The sequence below is a fragment of the Anolis carolinensis genome, chromosome 1 (genome assembly GCF_035594765.1).
Source record: "Anolis carolinensis isolate JA03-04 chromosome 1, rAnoCar3.1.pri, whole genome shotgun sequence".
NCBI classification, from domain to species: Eukaryota; Metazoa; Chordata; class Lepidosauria; order Squamata; family Dactyloidae; genus Anolis; species Anolis carolinensis.
Window position 1 is genome coordinate 128,217,213 of NC_085841.1, and position 26,275 is coordinate 128,243,487.

Sequence of the window (26,275 nt, forward strand, 5' to 3'; positions counted from 1 at the left end):
TCTTGGGAAAACAGGCAGTCAAATGTCAGTGTTTCAGAGGAATGAAAGACTATCAACATTAAAGCCATGCCATCAATGTTACTGGACTGATCGCATTGTCCAAATCTATCAATCATCAAAATAATTTCCTAGAAAATATATGTGAACAAAGGAGAATACTGCAGAGAAGTATAGATTTTCTCCTTCATTGGGAAGAATCAACAGAAATGTTTTGTCCTTGAATGTGTGGATCAAATAGTCTAAATGTATATCCCCACTTTTTCCCTCAATGTATTGGAAGTGCCCCCTTTGTCCATTTTTTTAAAAAATGGTGAGTAGTTATTTTGTCATATATTGACCTGTCAAGAGCTATGGTCATGAACAGAGGAGAATTAGTAATTGTAAAGATGGAAGTTATGGAATTCTTTGCCTAAAGGAGACATAGCCACCTTTTGCTCAAAAAGTCATAGCACCCATTTCACAGGTTTCAAACTAATATGGTATATTTGCATGTGAAATAGAAGGGGACATTTCTTTTTATTTCAGTAGGAGTTCATTTATTGCCACATCAAGAAGAGAATGAAGATTTTCCTTCTTGTCATGGCAAATGTAGTCTATTATATTTTAATGTTGTTTCATTCTTTTCTCTTTTTATTGACACAAATTGATACAGAAATTGTCTGCCTTAAGTCTTGAGAATCAATTCAGTATCAGTGAAAACTTCTTTTTATGATTTCTTAGAAAGCTGGTAGAGGAGGACAACTAATAAATTATCCATTGAATGCTTTAGAGTGACAGGTTGGAAATATAAAACGGTTGCTGACAGAACATTTCTCAGAAGTGAGCTACTTTACATGAAAATGCAAAACAAAATCATACTCATGATCAAGTGTTTGAGTGCTGAAAAATATTGTCTTTCTTCTTTCTCCTACCACTTTATAGGCACACTTTGTGAAATCAATATTAATGAATGTCACTCAAATCCCTGTCTTCATAATGCAACCTGTGCAGACCTTATCAATGGATATGACTGTTCTTGCTTACCTGGCTTCACTGGTGAGTGAATAATAGACACACAATACCCTCTGGAAGAGTTGCCCCAAGATGTCAATCAAGACTTTATGGACTTAATCTCTTCTGCACTTCTTCCTCTTTATCTGTCCCAATTTAATGTTTCATTTGCATACACAACAGACCAGATCTGTGGCCCCATCTGTAGACTTTAGTAGAATAAATTCAGTGAGGTCATGCTTAGAAGAGGCCTTGAATATCTCCACACTTTCTTAAGATTACTTGGAGTTTAATCATCGTTGCTTGAGAACAGTATTTTGTCTCCATTCAATATGTTCCCTTGGAAACTACTGAGTTTTCAAACATCCCCTCAATAAGAACTTTGATTTCTGCCTGAATTTTGGTTTCTTTTTTTAAAAAAAGCATGGAATAAGAATTATTTTTATTTTCTTTTAAACAAAGCATTTTCTGTACTATATGCATACATCTCAGATCTTTTAAACAATCAAATTAATTATCGGTAAGGAAAGGTTGCTTACCTGTAACCGCCTTTCTTCGAGTTGCTATCTGTGAAATTTACACCTGTGGTATTTCCTGTACCTAGTAGCTGTTCTTCGATACTTTTAATAAGCTCTTCAATTAGTGGACTTCAGCCCCGCCCTCCTCCAGTAGGATAAACGAAGGCCTCAGGGGGCTGTCCCTTTAGTTCCAGAGGCAGAAAGCAGCAGCTCTGGACAGGGCATGATGATGTGGGGAGGATAGGTGGGTTGTGTGAATTTCACAGATTGCCACTCGAAGAAAGGCGGTTACAGGTAAGCAACCTTTCCTTCTCCTTCGTGGTGTCTGTGAAATCCACACCTGTGGTAGACTGGCAAGCTTTCCAAAAAGAAGAGGGAGTCATGCCAATGTGGAAAACAAAACCGCTCTACCAATCACTGCGTCTCTCTTGGCAAGGAGATCAAGTATGTAATGAGACACAAAAGTGAGCAGCGTAGACCGTATTTCCACCCAACAAATGTCTTCCACCAGTACGCCCATGAGGAAAGCAGTAGAAGCAGCCATTGCTCTAGTGGAATGAGCTGTCACTCCAGATGGTAAGTCTAGTCCTGCTATTTTATAGGCTAGTTTGATGGAAGATACAATCCAGGCTGAAAGTCTCTGGATGGAGATTGGGAGGCCTGCTGCATCATTATGGTATTTTAGAAATAGTCTTGTTGATTTCCTAAAGAAAGCAGTTTTTTGGACTTAAAAGGCCAGGGCCCTACATACGTCCAACAAATGAAGCGATTGCTTGAGAGGCAAAGAAGAATCTCTAAAGAAAGCATGTGATACAATGTCTTGTGACATATGGAAATGAGTTGCCACTTTTTGAAGAAATGCGACATCTGTTCTCAATACAACCTTGTTTCTATGAAATCTAAGATAAGGTTCATCCACCCACAGAGCACACAACTCACTTGCTCTTCGAGCTGAGATGATTGCCACCAAAAAGGCAGTCTTCCATGTCAGATATGAAATTTCAGTTGTAGCCATTGGTTCAAATGGTGGTTTGGTGAGTGCAGAAAGGTCAACATCAAGCCTCTATGAGGCCTCTAACAGAGTTATCTGAGGTCTGAAATTCTTGAACCCTTGGAGAAAAGACTTGACAAGAGAGTTGGAAAATACAGAAGGGAGACTTGCCGCTTGTCTATAAGCCAAAATAGCGGTTTGGAGGAACTGTAACATGAGGATGGAAAGTCCTGAGGAACCACATCTGCAGTGGATGCATTCATAGACGTGCAAACGATGTCACCGCTGTGGTGAATGCCATGTTGCCAAGCAGACGCTGAACGTCCTTGGCCCAAACGAAATGCTGTGTTGCGATTTGGAGTGTCAGGGAGCTTAATGCCTGAAATCATTTGTCTGGTAACTATGTTCTTGCGAGAGTGGTATCCAGAGTGGCTCCTATGAACTGGATCCTTTGACAAGGTTCCAAATGTGACTTGGCCTCATTTTCAATCAGGCCTAGGCACTGCAAAACAGAAAGAGTGAATGTAATATCACAGTGACCAGCAACCAATCATCGATATTCGGATAGACTTTCGCATAGATAAGCCCCTACCGCTGCAATTACTTTGTTAAATACTCTAGGGGCAGAAGATATGCTGAATGGCAACACTCAAAAAGAAAAAGCCTGGCCTTCTATCATAAAAGAAAAATCTATGCGAGATTTCAATGAGAATGAATGGCAACATGAAAATAAGCATCTTTTAAATCAATTGTGGCAAACCACGCCCCTTTAAACAATAATAACATAACAGTAGCCAGTGTCACCATTCTGAATCTTTTATAGGCCACGAACTGCTTCAATTCCCTTAGGCCCAGAATGGGCCGGAGACCTCCGTCTTTCTTTGGGATAAGAAAACATTTAGAAAAAAATGCTAAAGGAAACTCAGAATAATGTAAAGGTACTACTGCACCCTTTTGTAGAAGGGTGTGGATCATTTGCCAGAGAACTGGGGATCCCATCACCATAGTGGGCTGAAACATCAACCAAACCAGGAGAAAGAGAAGGCAATAAAGGCCACCCTAAAGAAAAGGCAGGGCAAGTGCTAAACACGCCACCTAGGCGGGTCCTGCTGATGAGTCCTACCCTGCTGGCGTCTCCTAGAAGGGGGGTTCTGCCTATTATTGTCAGATGGCCAAGAGGTCTGGTTAGACTGAGGCCTGTAGGATGGAGCCCATGAACACCGGCAATAGGTGTTCTGCGGAGTGTACCTGTGTGCCTATGAGAGGAAGTGGAACAGGTTGTAAAACCATATTTTTGTGTTGCCTGACGAACTTCATGTGAGCTTTTAAGCTGAGTATCAGTGTCAAGTTGGAAAACAGTAGTAACATCCATAGGCAGATCTTCTGCCTTGGCCTTCCCCTCCTCATAAAGTTTATATGAGCACAACCAAGCATGTCTGTGCATAGCTGTAGCTGAGGCAAACAGTTTGCTTGCTGTATCCGCAGAATGCATAGCCAAATCTTTCTGCAGTTCATCTAACAATAGAGCTTCATGATGGAAAGCATCTGCCTGTTGGCAATGCTGGTCTGGAACATAATGATCACATTTTGCCCCACAAGAAGGTCTGGTATGCCCCCATATACATCTGGTAATGCGCAATGCGAGCAACTAGCCCTCAGAAAGATGAATTTTCCTTGCAAGGGTATCCATCTTTCTGCCCTCCTTATCAGAAGGGCTAGGTTGAATCCTTCTTGATCATTATGAGGTTGGAACCACCACTGAATTGGGCTTCGGAGGTTTAGCTACCCATAAAGCTGATGATGTATCTACTTGACAGAGATTATCAATACTCCTTGTCACTGATGGTACAGCTGCTGGAGCAACATATGGTGACTTTGTCAGCTGTAGAAAATATGGTAAAGCTGGAACCATAGCTGATGTTGGTAGCTGTTGTTTTTCTGCTGGAAACATTGGATCTTCCACTGTCTGTGGAGCAGTCACAGCAGGAAGCTTTAAGGCATGGAAGAGGCAAATCATCAATGCCGCAAAATTAGAGGAAGAGTCTAGTAAACCACCAAAAGGTGCTGACACAGAACGCGTGTCTAACAAATCTTCATCAGACAAAAAAGATTCCATATCTGAATCAAAACAAGGGACATCAGAGCAAGAGATCCCGGGGTATGATGGATGGTAACCATGCTGTAAGGTAGAGGGTCCATCTCCAGGAGACAAAGAGTGGCCCTGGGAGGGGGGAGGCCCAAAGTAATACCAGCCTGGAGCTGCAGTTGATGTAGATGGCTGGGACGCAAGAGGCTGCCCATAGACATGGCCTTTTGGTGGTTGTAGTGGCTGAATAGAATGCCGACTGCTCACCCGGCTGGAATTGGGACAGGACTGGCAGAGGTGCAGAGGAAGAGTGCCTACCAGCTTCAGTGCCTGTGATGCCTCATGGGCCTTGTAGTCCTGTGCCTAGTGTCACTGTGGTAGATGAGGATGAAAACATGGGGTTTTCTCCAGATCAACAGCCAGAGTCTTTCCAGATGCCTGATGTTCTTGTCCAAGAACCAATTAAAACTGACCTTGACCAATGCTCACCTCCCTTCGCTAGAAAGCAATCCTTCTCGGCAGATAGGGGAGTGAAAGAGAGAATTCGCAGGAGTGCCCGAATTGCTGCCAAGCAAGACACTGATTAGCCATGTTTCCCCTGGGAAAATCCAGAGAGTCTCACACCTGCAAGTTGGGTTTCGTTCCCTGTTCTCTAGGGAAAGAGAACGCTGGACGCCCGTTTGGCGGGAACCGAGACCCAGATAAAAGTATCGGGCTCTGTTGATTCTTTGCGGAGACAACAGCTCAGCTTCGGGAGTGAATTCCATGTTTCCAGCCTAGTGTGGACTTCGCTAAGTCCGCAATCCAGTTTCCTTGCCTCGCCTGTTCAAGTATCCAAGAATTGCCTTGCTTTGTTCTCAGCCACGGATATTGTTCTTAGAATCAAGTTTTTGGACTACCTTGCCTTGTTTTGAACCACGGACCTTGTTTCCTAGATCCAAGCCTTATTCCCAGCCTTCTTGTGGATTTACCTTGTGCCTTGAAAGACTTTGGACAATTCCCCACACTATTGCCTGACAATAGTGTGTGTTTCGGTTATTGGATTTTACCTTTGAACTCTAATATCATTTATTGGACAAACTATTCCTGGACTATTTTAGGCCTCATTTGAAAGGTCTGTTTCTGGACTATATTCTCTACTTGCTTTTATCCTTCTTATATATTTCCTTAATAAAGATATTAGATAGTTTTATTGGCCTCCGTGTTTGGTTCTTGGTGCTCTGCTGCCCTGGTGTGTGACAGTGCCCTCTACAACACCAATGTCTTTAGGGAGGGTAGGTGCCTTGGTAACTGGGGTTGGGGCTGCTCCGCTTGCGGTGCTGGCCGCAAAGCACCCACAACTTCATCAGCTGGAAGCACTGCCTGGGCGGAGTTCCGAGAGGAAGTCGGCTCAGAGAGGTGCTTTGACTTTCTGCGTGCCTTTGCTGGCGGCGGCCCCTCTGAGGCCTTCATTTATCCTACTGGAGGAGGGTGGGTCTGGAGTCCACTAATTGAAGAGCTTATTAAAAGTATCTGAAGAACAGCTGCTTGGCGCAGGAAATACCACAGGTGTGGATTTCACAGATGCCACAAAGGAGAAATACATAATCACCCAGCTTATAACAGGAGGATGTTCTTGATTTAGGACAGCCTTTTCTTATATTCTGTTAAAGAACAGTATACCTTTTTCCAGTTTTCCATAATGTGCTATCTGATTTCGACCACTCTATCCATGTATCCTCCTTATTTTTTTCTTCTACAAGAATAGACCTCAATTGCTAGGTGAGACATCTTTATTGGGGATGTTCTTCCAGCATGTTTATTTCTCATGTATAATGGTCATGGTCTTGAAAGGACTTTATTATAATAAGTATGTGATGTATAGGGGCCCCCTGATGGCACAGTTTGCTAAAGCGCTGAGCTGCTGAACTTGCGGACCAAAAGGTCCCAGGTTCAAATCCCGGGAGCAGAATGAGTGCTCACTGTTAGCCCCAGCTCCTGCAACCTAGCAGTTCGAAAACATGCCAATGTGTGTAGATCAATAGGTACCGTTCCAGAGGGAAGGTAACGGCGCTGCATGCAGTCATGACTTTGGAAGTGTCTACGGACAACGCCGGCTCTTCGGCTTAATAATGGAGATGAGCACCAACCCCCAGAGTCAGACATGACTGGACTTAACGTTAGGGGAAAACCTTTACCTTACCTATGTGATGTATAATAATAAATTGAGCCATTGAAACAATGTTGTTATTAGTGATCTTTGTTTTGTCACCTGGCAACTGCCATTCTGGGGTCACTCTATTTATTTTTTATTTATTGCTTCTGACCCATTTTTTTCAGTTAGCTGATAAATTGATGTACAAAATATACCTTCTTGTGAAGAGCTTTGATTTCATCAAGCAAAATTATTAGGACACTCTTCAATTTTTGCTTTGCTTTGAATATTTTGGAAAACATTCTAGTATTTGAGCCAACTCTCTTGGACAGATGTTGACCTGGACTCCAGAATAGAAGCAAGACTTCAGTGCAAAACAATCCCCCCCCACACACACACACTTACAGTTGCATATAAATCCATTCCTTGAACATGAACAACCACTTTATAGAAACACCTAGAGAAAGGTATTTAGGGGATAGGGAACAATTTAGGCAGAAGTGTGGAGCTTGTTTCCAAAAGGTTCTGAATTTAAAAAAAATGAATAATGAGTTATAAGTGGCAGCACATTGTTGGCTAGAAATAGAATATTATGCACAGATTTATTTATTTATTTATTTACAGTATTTATATTCTGCCCTTCTCACCCCGAAGGGGACTCAGGGCGGATCGCATTATACACACATAGGGCAAACATTTAATGTCCATAAACACATCAAACAGAGACAGACAGACAGACGCAGAGGCAATTTAACCTTTTCCTGAGGGGATGTTCGATTCTGGCCACAGGGGGGAGCAGCTGCATCATCATCCACTCTGACGGCACTTCCTCATTCCAAGTCGTAAATTAGTTAAACTTGCCTCCCCACTTTTATAAGTGGTACCTTATTTCCTACTTGATAGATGCAACTATCTTTCGGGTTGCTAGGTCAGCAACGAGCAGGGGCTATTTTTTATTATTTTTAATTGACGGGTGCTCACCCCGCCACGGGCTGGCCTTGAACTCATGATCTCATGGTCAGAGTGATTTATTGCAGCAGGCTGCTCAACAGCCTGCGCCACAGCCCGGCACAGATCAAAACTATCACATGGTTCAGATCCTGATGGTTGGAAATTGCATTGTAGAGCAAAAGAATTAATATTCTCAGCACTTTTAAAAAAACATTCCTGTAAAATTTGTTCAGGTGGATTTGATATCTTTTGGAAAGAAGCTCCATAAATGTTTGCTTGTGACAATGAAAATAAAGTATCTCACAATTCCAAAATCCAAACTGTTGCAATGCCTTTATTAGACCATTCTAATAGACACAGCTTTCTTTGTGCACAGAAAGTTGGGAGCCTTTTTGAATGGCCTAATAAAGGTACTTCTGCAATATGGACTTTGTCTTGCACTTAACAGGGTGAGTCCATCATATCCACAAGTTGGAGAAAACCTCTGACAGTAATATATGCAAGGACCTTATGGTTTTGATTGTGATTTCTCAGCATGAAATTGACTTGAAATCCTAAGGTACATACTGAACTATTATCTATTGACACCTGCTTGTCTTACTAAACTGCTGCATCTTCAATTATCTTTTGAAAGGTCTACACTGTGAAACTGATATAGATGAGTGTGCTTCTTTTCCTTGCAAGAACGGAGGCACCTGCATTGACCAACCTGGTAATTACTACTGCCAATGTGTGGCTCCATTTAAAGGTAATAAACACTGAGGGAGAAGGGAAAGTAAACATAATTAACTTTAGAAAGCATTTTTGTCTGAACTCATTTCAGTCTTCCAAACAGGATTATTAGGCCTTTTATTTTCTCAAAGCAGGCTTCAAAAGTGACCAGCCAATTATCTCTTAGGCTGTGACTAATGTGAACAAACTTTTATTTTTTTCAACTAGAAAGGGGCTTTAGTCATTGATTAAAAGAAATGCCAAAAAGTAGCATGGACATAAAAGAGTAGCTGAGTGGCCTTCTGAAAAGTAAAACATCAGAACCTTCTCTGTCTGGTTCATGCAGGAGAGTGTAATTTAAACCCAGCCATTCTCAGAAGGATGGTTTATTGTTCTGCATTGCAATGTATCATATTACTTCAATTCTACATATTTCCTCCCCACAAAGTTGACCCTGACCTCTCCACACCTACCAAAGAAACAATGGCAGTCTTTCCTCAATGGGATGACTTCCAACAAGGAAGAATTCCCATTTTTTTATTTTTCAGGGTACATCTGATTTCTCCACACACCACAAAGGAGAGATCAAAGTCATTCCTCACAAGGAGACTTCACCTTGAGAGGAAGAACTCCCATTGTTTCCTTGGCCAAAGCATATTGCCATAATTATGGGGAAGTTTTTATAAAAGAAATTGAGAGGCTCACCATGCTCAGGGTAGAGTATGCAGAGGCAGAAGGTTGCTTTATGGCTCTGTGGCAGAAAAAAAATCTACATGGCCGTGGATCAACAAAGCTGTGCTGAAGCCCTGATTTGGAATAAACGTGATAAAGATTGATGTAAAGCTGGTGTGCTTTCAAAACTAGTATAATTGTGGTGGGGCAGCAAGCTTATGTGAATAATTGGAATAATTATTTAAGAAAGTCTTTGGAATAATTATTAAAGAAAGCCAAAGCAAATAGTGAAAAGGCTGGTTATGACAAAATGTAAAAATAAAAGCAATGATCACAAATGACTTACATAACTTTAAAGTAGATGAGCTACATTGAAAGAGTTCATTGGCTGATAACTCCTTTTAGTGAATGGATTGTGTTGTTTTTGCTATATAAGGTCTCACATTTACAGAATGTATTTCTTATTGTACAATTCACTCCTTTTTGCATAGCCTAAATAAAGGTATAGCTGAATTGTATTCCTTTTTTTTTCTTTGCGGACCAGGGGAATGATTCAAAAATCTGCTTTATCTCTTTATGAAAAAATAAAGGATCCTGTGGGATAATCCCAAGTATAATAAAGCCATACAAATGTTCCTTTTGGTTCAACAGGTCTGTTCAGGTTTTGACATTTTGATTTGGACTATAGAGGAATCAACAAAAGAACTGTTATTCATGTGTTTTTGGATGGGTGTGTGGGTACACAATGTGAAACTGTTGATCCTCAAACTATTTTTAAGTATGCCAGCTCAGTAAGTAAATAAATACAATTTTGTATATATCCTGAAAGTTCATTCTCCAAACAGAAATATGATTTCTTTTGTCTTGATCCTTTATATCATTAACAATGGTCTAGCATGAAGATGAGGAGGTGTACATTTTTTTCCTTAGAGTTGTGGTGCAAAAAATCTGTAGCATATAAAATAATTTTCAATTTCATTAACTCAACAAGAATGTCAGAGATTGTAAATTTTAAAATCCTTGCTGCACCACTTTTTCCAGCTTTATTGAGTTTTCCCATTTCTAAAGACGAATCTCTTAAATACATTTACTCTTATTTAAAAAGAAATAGGGGAGATCTGGGCAGGGGTGACCTTGAAAATAATGGGGTTATACGGCTGTCACTTTCTTTAACCTTGAAAACAACAAAAAGAAAAGAGATTACTTCACGTTTCTTATCCAGTGACTGTCTAACAGAGTTGTGTGGGTTTTCGAAGTTCTTCCTTTGGGGGCAATTAACTTTTCTCACTTTTGATGTAAGCCACTCACCTTTGAATCCCCCCTCCTTCTCATTCTTTGCCTCATTTTTTCAAGTGTGTCTTGGGGGTATCTCATGTGAGCATATTGTTTAAGTCTTCCCTCAATTAGTTTTACTCAAAAAAAAGTTTATCTTAAGTTTTTGTCTTAAGTTTTCTATGCCATGGGCTACCGAGATGTCTGTCTGCATTACTATATTCTCCCAAAGTTCATAATGGATTTACATCTCCCCATTAGACAGAGCCCTCTTGATAACTTGGGTTTTATTTCTCTCACACACACATATACACACATAATGGCATCCAGCATTTGAAGCACTCTCTGCTACCACTACCTATAAAGCCTTCAACTTGAACTGGAGTCTAGATCAGTAAAAACATTTAATCAACTCAAACTTGTACATTTCAGTCATCATTTAAAGACATAGCATTCAAAAAATGGAAGCTCCCCATTGTTTAGCATTGGAATATTCTTCATCCCAAAGTCACAAGGCAGTGTGTAGAATAAAACTTAATATTATCAGAACACCTGGTGACATTTACATCAAAAGAAAGACCAATGTATAGAAGTTCTGTATGATTAAAAGCAAATAGGGAATCAAACAATAGGGAATCAACAGAAAACTTCATTTCAGTTTGACAGAACAACAAATGCTGGGAGTGTATCATATGAAGGGTCTTCAAAAAGTTTCCACACTTTTTGAACTTTATTGATTATGAATTTCAAATCAAATTGCATCACTTTTCTGCATAGTTGCCTTTCTTTCTGATGTATTTTTCCCATCATACCAACTTTTTAATGCCAACAGCAAAAAATGTTTTAGTTGAACACATAGCCACTGATGCACTGATTTGAATCAGTTCTAGGGTTCTCTCTTCATTCCTTATGGAATTTCTCCTTCTCCCACACTCACCGTTTCTATAATATAAAAGTGAGTAAACACCTTGAGGATCCCTCGTAGTTTAGTACTACTAGCTCTTATGGATCCATCCTATGGAATCCTAAATTTGTATTTTGTTGAAATACTAGATATTTCTTGTGCTCTAGTTCAGTGGAACTATAGGTCTTAAAAAGATAATGCTAAGTACCCTGCCAAATTACAAGTTTTTGGAAGATGCAAACATGGAAGCTGAAGTCATATCAATCTACAATTATCAAATGTATCATCAAAATACTGCATTTTCTGCAGAATTGCAATGTATATGTGAAGCAACAATTCACAGTTGGATCTTTTGCTCACTATTTTGTTAGCCATTCAAAAGATTGGAAAAAAGCCCAAAGATAAGTAAGATTTTTTGAGAGTTCACAAAACCATTGTTTATTAACATTCAATGGTTGTAAAACCACTACATAGCTTGAGGTAGTACTCGTATAATTGTTTCCATAGAGGAAGACACAGAATACTATTTTTAATTCCTGCTACTTCATGATTCAGTCAAAAATTTAGCTGTGCTTCATTTAAAAGGCAATGTTAGTTACAGCCCTAATGACATATGTCCCCAAATGCAAAGCAATTAAGATTAACGCTGAAATGGTAATTGACCATTAAAACATTTTATAAAGAAAAAAGTAAGCTTATATGAACAACTCAGAAAAAATGTAGAGTAAGTAGAATAACTTTTGTCAGTAGAGGTAAGTAGAGATCAGATTATAAGTAAATGGCTTTCAGACACTTGTGGAGGAGGGAAAATACAGATAATGGAACAAATGAACAATTAGTTTTCAGTGATCACAGGTAACATGCTTTATGATGTGATCCAGTGGAGAGTTAAAGCTATTCAAACCCAACAGGTCTCAGATCTGGGACTGCTGAAATATGAAAGTGCTATCTCCCAATTTAAAAGACTATTGCTGGCTGCTGGCTGTTCTGGCATAGCATCACCAAATTATTCTGTTAAATCTATACCATTGTTGAGACTTCTGCAGGTCCTCAGCATGCCATCACTTAAGTAATGCTGCCGAAATTTGCAAACAATGGAGACCTGATTGGCTAGGAGCAGAAACACCAAAGTCTGCTCAGAGGCTTTTCAATTAGCTTAATTATCTTCTTTGGGTGATTAGGAAGTGCTTTGTCCAAGTTAAAATAGAAGACAGCAAAGCTAAATTATTACAACATTGACCTAGCATCAATAAGGATGAGTTAAACTATATTATGAAACCAAATTACATGGCAGTATAGACACAAAAAGGAACTAAACCCATTTTAAATAAAGGGTCAATTTTGGCTCCATAAAGAAAACAGTAAAAGCCTCTGTGGGGGCATGACAGTATCATTTCTGGATTACATAACATAGGAATTAATCCATTTTGCACTCTAATCAATTACACCTTTCAGTTCTAGCCTGGGAATAAAATATTTTCTGTAAAAGAGTTCTAAGCTCCAAAGGCATTCTGCATGATTTAGTTAATATATGTTGACAGCTATCAGACACATTGAAAAGCCCAACCTAAAACTTGATTTTAAAGATTTCTGTTCTTGAATTTTAGTGCACAAACAAAAATGAAACAAAGTTATTCCTATAGCGAATTCCTAGGTATTCAAATGTGTTAAATGGCCTTTACTTCCATGTAAGGGAACATAGCATCATACCAGATTCATCATTCCCATATCCTAAATTGTTTTATGCAGAAACATATTTTGAAATACAAGTTAATTTTGTACAGAAAGAGAATATATTCAGACTTACACATTCACTGGGATCAAGGGCACAGGCCCCCTGAAAAAATGGAAAAACCCTGAGTAAAAAAACCAATTTATTTTCACCTGTGAGAACACCTGTTTAGAAATTTCTAAGACTCCTTAGAACGCCAATACTAAAAGACAAGGAAGTTAAGGATGATGGGAGTTTTTCAAAAAGTGCCAACAAAGAATAAAAATAAGACAAGTGCAAAGAAGCCAGACTGGATGTCAAAAGCACTTCTAACTGGTCTAAGACTCAAAAAAGACATGCACAAGAAGTGGAAACAGGGAGAAATCACCAAAGAAGAAATCAAACAAATAGCCAAATCTTGTAGGGGAAAAGTTTGTAAGGCTAAAGCGGAAAATGAGCTCAGGCTTGCCAGAGACATTAAAAACAATAAAAAGAGCTTCTTTGCTTACGTCAGTAGAAAAAGGAAGAACAAAGAGGAGATAGGGCCTCTGTAAGGAGAAGATGGGGTGATGGTGACAGGGGACAGGGAAAAGGCACAACTATTTACTGCCTTCTTTACCTCAGTCTTCTCACAAAAAGAAAGCCAGTCTCAACCTCAGCAACATGGAGTGGATGAAGGATTAGGGGAAATCCAACTCCAAATGGGGAAACAAGTCATCCAGGTATATCTGGCTGCTCTAAATGAATTCGAGTCTCCAGGTCTGGATCAACTACATCGAAGAGTATTGAAGGAACTAGCAGAAGTTATTTCGGAACCACTAGCAATCATTTTTGAGAATTTTTGGAGAACGGGAGAAGTCCCAGAAGATTGGAGGAGAACAAATGTGGTCCCTATCTTCAAGAAGGGAAAAAAGGACAACCCAAACAATTACCGTCCGGTCAGCCTCACATCGATACCAGACAAGATTCTGGAAAAGATAGTTAAGCAATTGGTCTGCAAACACTTAGAAACAAATGCAGTCATTGCTAATAGTCAACACGGATTTATCAAAAACAAATCACGCCAGACTAATCTGACCTCTTTTTTCGGTTGTCAAACTTTTTATTTAATTATATGTCTCAGCACAGGAATATTGTCTAATGATATTTTAAAAGTATGATAGACCCAGCACATTCTTCCTCATGTCAACGGCAAGTTTGAACTTGCCATTAACAGTCAACAGTATTTGTAGAATTCTAGTATTTGTAGATCTCTTTTTTCAATAGAGTTACAAGCTGGGTAGATGCGGGAATGCTGTGGATGTAGCATATCTGGATTTCAGTAAGGCCTTCAACAAGGTCCCCCATGACCTTCTGGCAAACATGATAGTCCAATGTGGGCTAGGCAAAACTCAGGTGGATCTGTAATTGGTTAAGCGAACGAACCCAAAGGGTGCTCACCAATGCGTTGTCTTCATCATGGAAAGAAGTGACAAGTGGAGTGCTGCAGGGTTCTGTCCAGGGCCTGGTTCTGTTCAACATCTTTATTAATGACTTAGACAAAGGGTTTGAAGGCACGATCATCAAGTTTGCAGACGACACCAAACTGGGAGGGATAGCTAACATTCCAGAAGACAGCAGCAGAATTCAAAATGATCTTGACAGATTAGCGAGATGGGCCGAAACTAACAAAATGAAGTTCAACAGGGACAAATGCAAGATACTTCACTTAGGCAGAAAAAATGAAATGCAAAGATACAGAATGGGGGACGCCTGGCTCAACAACAGTACGTGTGAAAAAGATCTTGGAGTCCTCGTGGACAACAAGTTAAACATGAGCCTACAATGTGATGAGGTGGCAAAAAAACCAATGGGAGTTTGGCCTGCATAAATAGGGGTATAGTGTCTAGATCCAGGGATCTCCCCCTCTATTCTGCCTTGGTCAGACCACACCTGGAATACTGTGTCCAATTCTGGGCACTGCAGTTGAAGGGAGATGTTGACAAGCTGGAAAGTGTCCAGAGGAGGGCGACTAAAATGATTAAAGGACTAGAGAACAAGCCCTATGAGGAGTGGCTTAAAGAGCTGGGCATGTTTAGCCTGTAGAAGAGAAGGCTGAGAGGAGACATGATAGCCATGTACAAATATGTGAAGGGAAGTCATAGGGAGGAGGGAGCAAGCTTGTTTTCTGCTGCCCTGGAAACTAGGACGCGGAACAAAGGTTTCAAACTACAGGAAAGGAGATTCCACCTGAACATCAGGAAGAACTTCTTCACCGTGAGAACTGTTCAGCAGTGGATCTCTCTCCCCTGGACTGTGGTGGAGGCTTTTAAGCAGAGGCTGGACGGTCATCTGTCGGGGATTCTTTGAATGTGATTTTCCTGCTTTTGGCAAGGGGTTGGACTGGATGGCCCATGAGGTCTCTTCCAACTCTACTATTACATGATTCTATGATTCTAGCATGACTCTATGACTATTTCCATAAACAATACTAGAGGATATAGAGATGTCTAGAGAGAACATTGTAATCTAATCAGAGATTAATTAAATTTACAAAAATCAAACCCATAAATATATATTTTGTGGCATTAACTTGTTTTTTTCCACTTTTTTGCCATTCAAAACCAATTACATATAAAATACTAGATCTTTAAGTATCTGTTAAGTTGCGATTTAATCATGAAATAATTTGAAAATTGTGCAATTTTTAGAATTATGCCCTTAGAATTATTTATTTCATGGACATAATGAACTTAACATTTGTTATTTTCAGAACTTTATGCAGGTATGGTATGCAACTTATTTTCTTTCAGCATGATGTTAAGTCTGTGTGTCTGCATGTCTGTGGTGTGTTCCATTTGCAATTGGCATGACTGCATGGCTTTATAGAAAATCTATCGATTTTCAGCGTGTGATTTGAAAATCTCAGTGCAACTTTCTCCAGTTACTGATCTTTGGAGAATTGTTGGGAGCAATAGGTGGAATTTAATAGTGCATTTCAATTTCTGAAAAAATGTAACAGTTATAGGTTAGGTATCCCTTATCTGAAATGCATAGGTCCTGAGGTGTTTGAGATTTGGGCTTTTGAGGGGATTTTGGAATATCTGTACTTGCATATACATACATACTATCTTGGAAATGGGACCCAAGTCTAAATACAGAATTTGTTTATGTTTCATATATATATCTCATACATGCAGCCTGAAGGTAATTTGATGCAATATTTTAAAAATAATTTTGGCAACCTAGCAGTTCGAAAACATGCCAATACGATTAGATCAATAGGTACTGCTCTGGCGGAAAGGTAACGGCGCTCCATGGAGTCATGCCGGCCACATGACCTTGGAAGTGTCTATAGACAACGCCGGCTCTTCGACTTAGAAATGGAGATGAGCACCAACCCCCCAGAGTCAGACATGACTGGACTTAACGTCAGGGGAAAACCTTTACCTTATGGCAGTGTAGACTCAAGGCTCTTCCACACTGTATAACCCATTTATAATCTTATATTATCTGCTTTGAACTGGATTATCTTGAGTCCACACTGCCATATAATCCACTTCAGTGTGCATTTTATTCAGCTGTGTAGAAGGGGCCTCATATAATCCAGTTCTAAGCAGATAAGATTATAAATATACAGTACAGTCTCACTTAACCAACATAAACAGGCCGGCAAAACGTTGGATAAGTGAACATGTTGGATAATTAGAAGGGATTCAGGAAAAGCCGATTAAACATCAAATTAGGTCATCATTATATAAATTAAGCACCAAAACATCATGTTATACAACAAATTTGACAGAAAAAGTAGTTCCATGTGCAGTAATGCTATGTAGTAATTACTGTATTTACAAATTTACCACCAAAATATCACAATGAATTTAAAACACTGACTGCAAAAATATTACTAAAAGGTACACTGTGTTGGATAATCCAGAACATTGGATAAGCGAATGTTGGATAAGTGAGATTCTACTGTAATATGAAATAATTACTGTGGTAGAATAATACAGAACAATATAATCTCTAAAACCAGAACAGTAAATAAAGAGCAACACCCTGAAAGCAGGGAAATTGGAAATTCCAAAAAGGAAACAATCAGGGCCAGCTAACACCTCCCAAGAAAGGATTCTTCCAGAAAGGAAGCTGAAAAGGGATTGAATCAGTGTGTATTACCAAAGTCATTATTATTACTATCATTACTACTACTAAAATAAGGTAAAGGTTTTCCCCTGACGTTAAGTCCAGTCATGTCTGACTCTGGGGGTTGGTGCTCATCTCCATTTCTAAGCCGAAGAGCTGGCGTTGTCTGTAGACTTCTCCAAGGTCATGTGGCCGGCATGACTGCATGAAGCATCGTTACCTTCCCACCAGAGCGGTACCTATTGATCTACTCACATTGGCATGTTTTCGAACTGCTAGGTTGGCAGAAGCTGGGGCTAACAGCGGGTGCTCACTCCGCTCCCGGGATTTGAACCTGCAACCTTTCGGTCTGCAAGTTCAGCAGCTCAGTGCTTTAACACACTTATTATTATTATGTTGCTGTGAACTGTGAAAATGAATACAATCTGGCTCCAAGTATTCAAAAACACTAAAATCAGAATATGTAAACATTAATGTGGTATAATATAACAGAACAATTCAATCTCTAAAATCAGAACACTAAATAAAGAAGAACACTCTGAAAACGGGAATTCCACACAGGAAACAATCAGGGCCAGCTAACACCTCCCAACAAAGTATTCCCATCACCAAAGTCTGGCAAATCCTCTGTTTTCTAGGGGCCACAGACAATAGAAGCACATAAAATATCACAAAGAACACCACTCTGAAAACGGGGATTCCAGACAGGAAACAATCAGGGCCAGCTAACACCTCCCAACAAAAAATTCACTCAGGGAGGACACAGCCAGGCTTTAAAGTTGCAAGGCCATTACATGCTAATCATTTTGCCTAATTGCAGCATTCATACTTGCCTCCAACAGACAAAACAAATCAGAAATATTGTATATTCACAAGCTTTAGGAAATAATATCCCCTGATGGCGCAGCGTGTTAAAGAGCTGAGCTGCTGAACTTCTGGACTGAAAGATCGTAGGTTTGAATTGGGGGAGCGGAGAGAGCCCCCACTGTTAGCCCCAGCTTCTACCAACCCTAAAGTTCAAAAACATGCAAATGAGAGTAGATGAATAGGTACTGCTCCGGCAGGAAGGTAACGGCACTCCATGCAGTCATGCTGGCCACATGACCTTGGAGGAGTCTATGGACAACGCCAGCTCTTCGGCTTAGAAATGGAGTTGAGCACCAACCCGCAGAGTCAGACACAACTGGACTTAATGTCAGGGGAAAACCTTTACCCTTTACCTTAACTACCACCAATTCCTCAATACTTTATTTCCCATACCACCATACTTCACCACAGCAATGCGTGGTCGAGCACAGCTAGTCTATATATATAAAAGAGTGATGGCATCACGGCAATTCACAAAACAACAAAAGTACAGGCCCCCCAACCTCAAAATTTGACAACACAACCCATCATCCACGCCTCAAGGTTGATACAACAAAAAGAAAAGAAAAATAAAGTCCTAATTAGAGGGAGAGCAATAATTTTTTTTATCCAATTGCTGCCAGTTTAGAGGGCTAATCTCTGCCCACTTCGTTGCCTAGCAACCAAGGGACAGCCAGGTTTCAGTTAGGGGACAGGCAGATTTAGGCCTCACTTAGACTTCTTCCACAGATTATCAGATTTGCACTGGATTATATGGCAGTGTAGACTCAAGGCCCTTCCACACAGCTATAGAACCCATTTATAATCTTATATTATCTGCTTTGCACTGGATTATCTTGACTCCGCACTACCATATAATCTACTTCAGTGTGCATTTTATACAACTGTGAAGAAGGGGCCTCATATAATCCAGTTCTGAGCAGATAATATAAGATTAGAAATATACAGTAGAGTCTCACTTATCCAACGTAAACAGGCCGGCAGGATAAATGAATATGTTGGATAATAAGAAGGGATTCAGGAAAAGCCAATTAAACATCAAATTAGGTAATCGTTATACAAATTAAGCACCAAAACATCATATTATACAACAAATTTGACAGAAAAAGTAGTTCCATGCGCAGTAATGCTATGTAGTATTTACAGTAGAGTCTCACTTATCCAACACTCGCTTATCCAACGTTCTGGATTATCCAACGCATTTTTGTAGTCAATGCTTTCAATATATCATGATATTTTGGTGCTAAATTCATAAATACAGTAATTACTATATAGCATTACTGTGTACTGAACTACTTTTTCTGACAAATTTGTTGTCTAACATGATGTTTTGGTGCTTAATTTGTAAAATCATAACTTAATTTGATGTTTAATAGGGTTATCCTTAATTCCTCATTATCCAACATATTCGCTTATCCAACGTTCTGCCGGATAAGTGAGACTCTACTGTACTGTATTTACAAATTTACCACTAAAATATCACAATGAATTTAAAACATTGACTACAAAAACATTGATTATGAAAAGGCAGACTGCGTTGGATAATCCAGAACATTGTATAAGCGAATGTTGGATAAGTGAGATTCTACTTTAATATGAAATAATTACTGGGATAGAATAATGCAGAACAGTATAATCTCTAAAACCAGGACAGTAAATAAACAGGGGAATTCCACACAGGAAACAATCAGGGCCAGCTAACACCTCCCAACAAAGTATTCCCATCATCAAAGTCTGGCAAATCCTCTGTTTTCTCAGGGCCACAGACAGTAGAACCACATAAAATATCGCAAACAACACCACTCTGAAGACAAGGGAATTCCAGACAGGAAACAATCAGGGCCAGCTAACACCTCCCAATAAAAAATTCACTCAGGGAGGAAACAACCAGGCTTTACAGCTGCAAGGCCATTACATCCTAATCATTTTTCCTAATTGCAGCATTCATACTTGCCTCCAACAAACAAAAAAAACCAATCAGAAATATTGTATATTCACAACCTTTAGGAAATAATATCCCCTGATGGCACAGCGTGTTAAAGCGCTGAGCTGCTGAACTTCTGGACTGAAAGGCCACAGGTTTGAATTGGGGGAGCGGAGAGAGCCCCCACTGTAAGCTCCAGCTTCTGCCAACCCAGAAGTTCGAAAACATGCAAATGTGAGTGCATCAATAGGTACTGCTCCGGCGGGAAGGTAACACCGCTCCATGTAGTCATCCCACATGACCTTGGAGGAGTCTACGGACAACGCCGGCTCTTCGGCTTAGAAATGGAGATGAGCACCAAACCCCAGAGTTGGACACGACTGGACTTAACGTCAGGGGAAAACCTTTACCCTTTACCTTAACTACCACCAATTCCTCAATACTTTATTTCCCATACCACCATACTTCGCCACAGCAACGCGTGGCCGGGCACAGCTAGTTACATATAAAATGGTGGCAGAGGAAGGATATTGAAATTCTCCCCCCCCCCCGTCAGAAAAGTTTTGTGCCTCTTGTTTGTGAAGAGACTTTTACACATGTCTATGTGTGTTATCCTCAAATAGCCCTTGTTGTGGGTGAAACTGATCACCTAACTGATTGTATAGATGAGAAACCTAAAGCTGTATTGAACCTATTTCAAAGACATCAATCATTTTGCAGGTGGGCTGCAGAATCCTGAAGTGTAGGGAAAGAAACTTTGGTAAATTAGCTGTCACCTTCTTAAACTGGCCATCTTGTCCCAGCTTGCCATCATGTGACTGGAAACTGTGGTAGAAAGGTGCTGTTGATGCAGTTTTTGAAAAATACTTCCCAGTGGCTTTGATCATTTTTCTTCCCTGTTGGAGGAACTGTAAGGCTTTAAATTCTACAGGTTCTATAGCTATCTTGATCTGCCCTGACATGCAGATGAAATATAGGCACCATGCTCCAACAAAGCATGGTTAGTGATAAATCTATCCTGTTGGAACCTTTTGGGAGAATAACCAAAGGTCCTCTAGGGCCATAACTGGTGGATGGCATGTTCTACAGTGGATGTCACAGCCTTAAACACTACAGTAGGGTCACAGGCTTAAGGAAGGTCATAACGGAAGGTCTTATGATGTCTTGAAAATGGATTAAATGCTTTCAATCTGTTTGGAGAGGACAGCATCCGGATAATTTGATTCAGCGGGCTGGAAAAGTCTCTAGACTAGATTTTCAGATGGCATGGAGGGCTTCAAGGGGTGAGGAGGGGAGGGAGAAAGTCCCATTATACTAGAAGGTACACTCTAGTGCAACATTAGATTTAATACCTAACATCATCGTGTGAATATTTAATACATGATTCCTACTGTTCCCTGGACTATAATGTTCACAACGCATTACTGTAAGCCATTATTTAGAGCTATTAGCCTAAACCAAGACTGATTAGAAATTATAATGTTGATATCTTACAAATAATTATGCCAATTTATACTAATGAAGCTGAAAACCCCAACTTTGAGAAAGCAGAGTTTATACAAATCAAGACCTTCTCTCTAGGCAGTTGTAAAATCTCCACTGTGTGTCACATTAGCCAATAAGTTGCAATGGTTTTTGTTGTTACTGCTGTTGTTAAGTGGCATTGTAATAGAAAACATTTCCAGCAAAATCATTTTCATTAGATTTATTCTGGAAAACCTTGAGGTGGTTCACAGTAACCTTGGAAAAACCTTTTAGCTCTGTTATTAGAAATGCGGTGACTTGAACAGTAGAGAGGGGGGTAAGATAGCTAATGGAGTGACACAAATATTGTGGTACCAAAAATGATCGAGTGCAAACACAGAAAACATTAGAGAAGAAGTGGGAAAAAAGTGTTGCTACTGAAATTTGGTGCTATTTTTACATCGTACAACAATGATTTATATTCTCTGCCACCCCAATGCCTAACCTTGGCCACCAGAGAAAATATAGACTGAATGTGACTTTAAATGCCACTCCACCTGAAGAAAAAGGAAGACAGCACTTAAGACACTTAACACTTTTCTAAAAAGACCCTCGCTTTTGTTCTCTGACAGCTTTGCATAGATTTGTCTATCATGCAATAGGGGTTTTGTCTCAAGTTGTGAAATTTCACACAACCATGAGCCAGAATTCAGTTAATACATTTGTTCTTCGTGAGCAAAAAAAAAAACACATTATTTTTACTGTGATTTTCAACACATGCTGAAATTTTGCTAATTTTTTTGAAGTGAAATGTCACACTTATAAGTACACTATGCTTTTGCATTTCTCTGGGTATGTATGCTGTGCATAAAGAAAGAGAGGGGGGGAGAGAGGTGGAATTGTGTTTAAAGGAAGATGTGAAACATTCTGTAAAGTCTTATTTCTTTTGCTGCAGATTTACTCTGATGGCTTAATAAACAATTCCTCTAGAAATTCAAGGACATGACCACAGTATGGGGAGACAGGTTCTGACAAGTGTGTGTTAATTTCAGGTGTCTGGAGAAATTCCCACCACTGACAGAGTTCTGGGAGTTTCACATTTTTAAAATAGCAATCCTGTGAATCTGACTCAAATGGGAACACTTCACAAAAGGAAGAGAGATCAGTTGTTCGTCCTCCAATGTTTGCTTGTATTTGTTTGGAAACAGCTGACACAGGTCCTCTCCAGTCCCCACAGCAAAAGAGCAGTGGCCTTATTGAATGTGTTTCTAGAACCACAAGCACAGTCAGGAAGCAGTTTACACTGGCTACTGCTTCTGCATTTACACAAAGTAAATTGGGCTTCCAAGAAAACATGGCACAACTCCTGCCAGCTTTTCATTATGGCTCAAGGTGGTGGAAGCTATAGGAACCAGAACACAGAGACTAAGGTCTTGACATAACCAGTCAGTGTAACAGGTGGAAGCAGAAGGGGGAAACATCCATGGCTTCAATGACTTGTGAAAAGCAAAAGGAAACAGATTATCAGAGCTTGTAGAATTTATCTGCTTCCCTTCACTACCACTGTGTGATCATAGGAAAAAACACAACTGCTACCAAAGTGTTGAACCATTAGGACTTCAGTCAGACTCACCCTTGCCTTATATCAGCATATCTTAAAGTGAGAGTACTTTCAGCACCATCAACTTAAAACAATCTAAAAAAGCACCGAGTCTTTAGTGACCTTGACACAACTAAAGAGATTTGGGTACATATTAGCTGCTGCACTGAGTACTATTTTTAATGGAAATAGGCAATATATGTTTAATAAATCAATACATAAATAACTTGTGTTGGAAGGATGACCAAATACACTGTACTCATACCTTTGCTATTCATCTGCACTATATTACTTTCAGTGGGACCATAAAATCAACAGTGTAATGCGGTGGATAAGAAAAGCCAATACAATTCTAGGTTGGAAGAGGAAGTTCAACCTGCTGCCATGCAGAAATACGTAACTACAGTTATGTATGCTTCTTCAATCTCTGTTTAAAAATGTCTAAAAGAAGGAGAGTCCATCGCCCTACAGTCCAGGGGAATTCTTTCCTTGGTTTTTTTTGGTTGTACATTGTCTACTGTACAATAGTAATGGAAGAATATTTATAAAGATTCAGATCCCAGAGGAAAATCTTGAATGAACAAGAATCTTATTATGGTCAGCCCTACACATTTCTCTGTTATGAATTCGAGTATTCATAAGGTTATAGCTGCCATTTAACTAATTGAGGAGCCAGACTATAGTTTTTTTAAAAAAATGAATTGATTCCTATACCCAGTGCACATATCCTATTTGTAGTGCAAAAGAGTTTGAAAGAACAATACAATATTTAAAATGAAGAACAATTTTAACCAACATAAACCTACCAGTATTTCAATGGAAGTGTGGATCTACTTTTGACTGATGAGATAGTCAAGTTAATTAGAACCCTTCTTGTGTGCCATGGGGCAGTCCTAAGTCTAAAGTTTAGGGTGGGGGCCAGGTATATGAGCTTGGAGGCTTGCATCTGGCTCATGAATCTTAGTTTGGGGACCCCTGTTCTAGCATATATGTTGGGGGGGGGGTCTTATGATAGTTGCAATGTTTCCACTTTCAAAAGTATCTTGCATCCCTAACCCCAGTGAGCGTGAGTGGCTAACTGTAGTTCAGGACATATTCTCCATAAAGAAATGTATGTGGGTTGTTGGTAGAGAAAGCAGCATTTTCTGAACACACAAAAAAAATGTGAATTGTTTGCAGATCATGATCCTAAATCAAATAATCTTCAAAAGCATTAAACCTTTGAGAGTTGTACTCACAGTAGGAAGAAAAAGTTTAAAAAAATTTCTTGCAGACCCAAATGAGATTTACAAAAATCCACAAAAAATGCTGGAAATCAAACAACAAATTTTTGCTAATTTAATAATGTTGAATCCCAAAATATTACTAATCCATAAATCACAATTATGTCATTTAAATGACATGATTTCTTTCACTTCTTTAAATAAGCCTGAAACTATTGACTATACAACTATTGAATTGCTTCTACTTTATCAGCATCTGGTCAATGATCTTTTGAAACTGATTTGGGGGGGGGGGGGGGTTGTATTTTTCTTTACTCCCATTTAATTGTATTTTATGATCAGATTCATTTCTCTGACAACTTCTAGTGAAGGCTATCTTTATAACCTGTACAGTTAGAAATATTACACACTTCCTTGCCTGCAATCCTATACATTCTACCTGGAAGTAAGCCCATTGAACATTGCAGAACTTATCTCTGATTGGACTTGTATAAGTACATGGTAGAAATCTCCTAAGTAGTTCAAAAAGCCAATACATTCTGTCTCTAGCAATGGAAAATGTAATTAGTTTATCTAATTGAGGTGTTCAATTACATGAAACTGATCTTTCACCAAGTAAAAGGTGAGATAATGACAACCATAGAAATCATATTCTACCTTATGATCCTTATTTCTCATGAGGATGATATTGAAGAAAAACAATTATCTTGTATATTTTGGGAGAATAAGAAATTTCCAGAAATGATCATAGGATTATGTTATTCTTGAAAGCTTAAAATGGATTAGACATAATGCATTCCATTCTAGTAACCCCAAAATATGTATTTCTTTGTATTTGAACAATAAAGGCCTCATACCCTACAAGTCCCAGGATTCCTTGAGGAAAGCTCACATTTATGTTAACACAAGTTCAGTTTGCATAGTGTAGATGGCAGTTTCCAAAGTACTACGGGATAATAAAACAGAAAACATGCTGTACTAAAGAAACCTAAGAGATAATATTAAAAATGAAAATAATGGGATTCTGGTAATAAGTAGTACCCTGAGATTTGTTTGTATTAACTTTTCCCACTATTAAAATTATTGTGCTAAATAAGAACAAACAGAGTTCACTAGGGAGTGTGTCAGCTTCTTTTTAATTAGGTTTTTATCCACCAGGAATACTTTGATTCTTGATATTTTCGCATTGCATTATGCTTTCTGACTAAAGTGAAAATCTAATTTACTTATTTCTTGTAACTCATAAATCACAGTGATGCTAAGGTTTTTTTAGTCTGAGTTTCAATAAGACACTGGAGGAAAACTGTGGTTTTGCGACATATCTTATTAGATCTTTTAAATCCACTTCCTTAGAAAATCTGAGCTTTTGTTTCAAGTCCAACTATATGGAATTATGTATCCAAAATTCCTTTCTGTTTTGATATGCTAACATTCCTTCTGACAGCCTGGATGATCTTATTAATATGATGTACGATAAAACAATGCCCACATAACATCATGGTTTCCTGTTATTTCTGGTCTCAGCAAACACTATTTGTTTATCAATTAGAAGGAAAAAATACAGCATTTTAATTTTTAAAAGTAGATGAGTGAGCTCATCAAGATGTGTGGGTCTAGAACTTACAGATCATTAACTTGAGTTCAATTTGAGTTCATAAGCATTTGATGTGTAGATAAACTGACCCAAGGTGGATCTACACTGTAGAATTAATGCCATTTAACACCACTTTTACTGCCATGGCTAAATGTTATGGAATTATGAGAGCTGAAGTTTTACAAGGTATTAGCCTGCTTTGCCAAAGGATGCTGGTATCTCACCAAACTACAACTCCCATTGATGATCTCCAGATAATTAGGTATCAAAGAATATAGTAGTTCATTCTTAACCCTTTTCTTCATTTTCAGTGCTACATTTTTATCAGTGAAAACTTGACTAATGGAAGTCTGAAAGATATATATAATTGGGGGATTCAGTAGATCTCAGGTTCCTGTCTGGCATCTGCTGCATTTTCATGACATCATTTGTAGCTAACCTTTAATACCCAATATCTTTCATGAAACAAAGTGAAGGGCTCCACCTTTGTGACCTTTTCCTTACGCTTTCTTCTGAAATTGATTTATCCATTTTACCACAC

General features: G+C 39.1%; 1 protein-coding gene across 1 annotated transcript in view; it reads left to right on the forward strand.

The window, feature by feature from the left end:
* Positions 1-874: 874 nt before the first annotated feature.
* Positions 875-26,275, forward strand: part of eys (eyes shut homolog) — an 804,562-nt gene continuing 779,161 nt past the window's right edge. The window contains exons 1-2 of the mRNA XM_062969072.1: positions 875-1,035; positions 8,305-8,418. The gene's annotated coding sequence lies outside the window, so the exon portion shown is untranslated. The remainder of the gene's footprint in view (positions 1,036-8,304; positions 8,419-26,275) is intronic.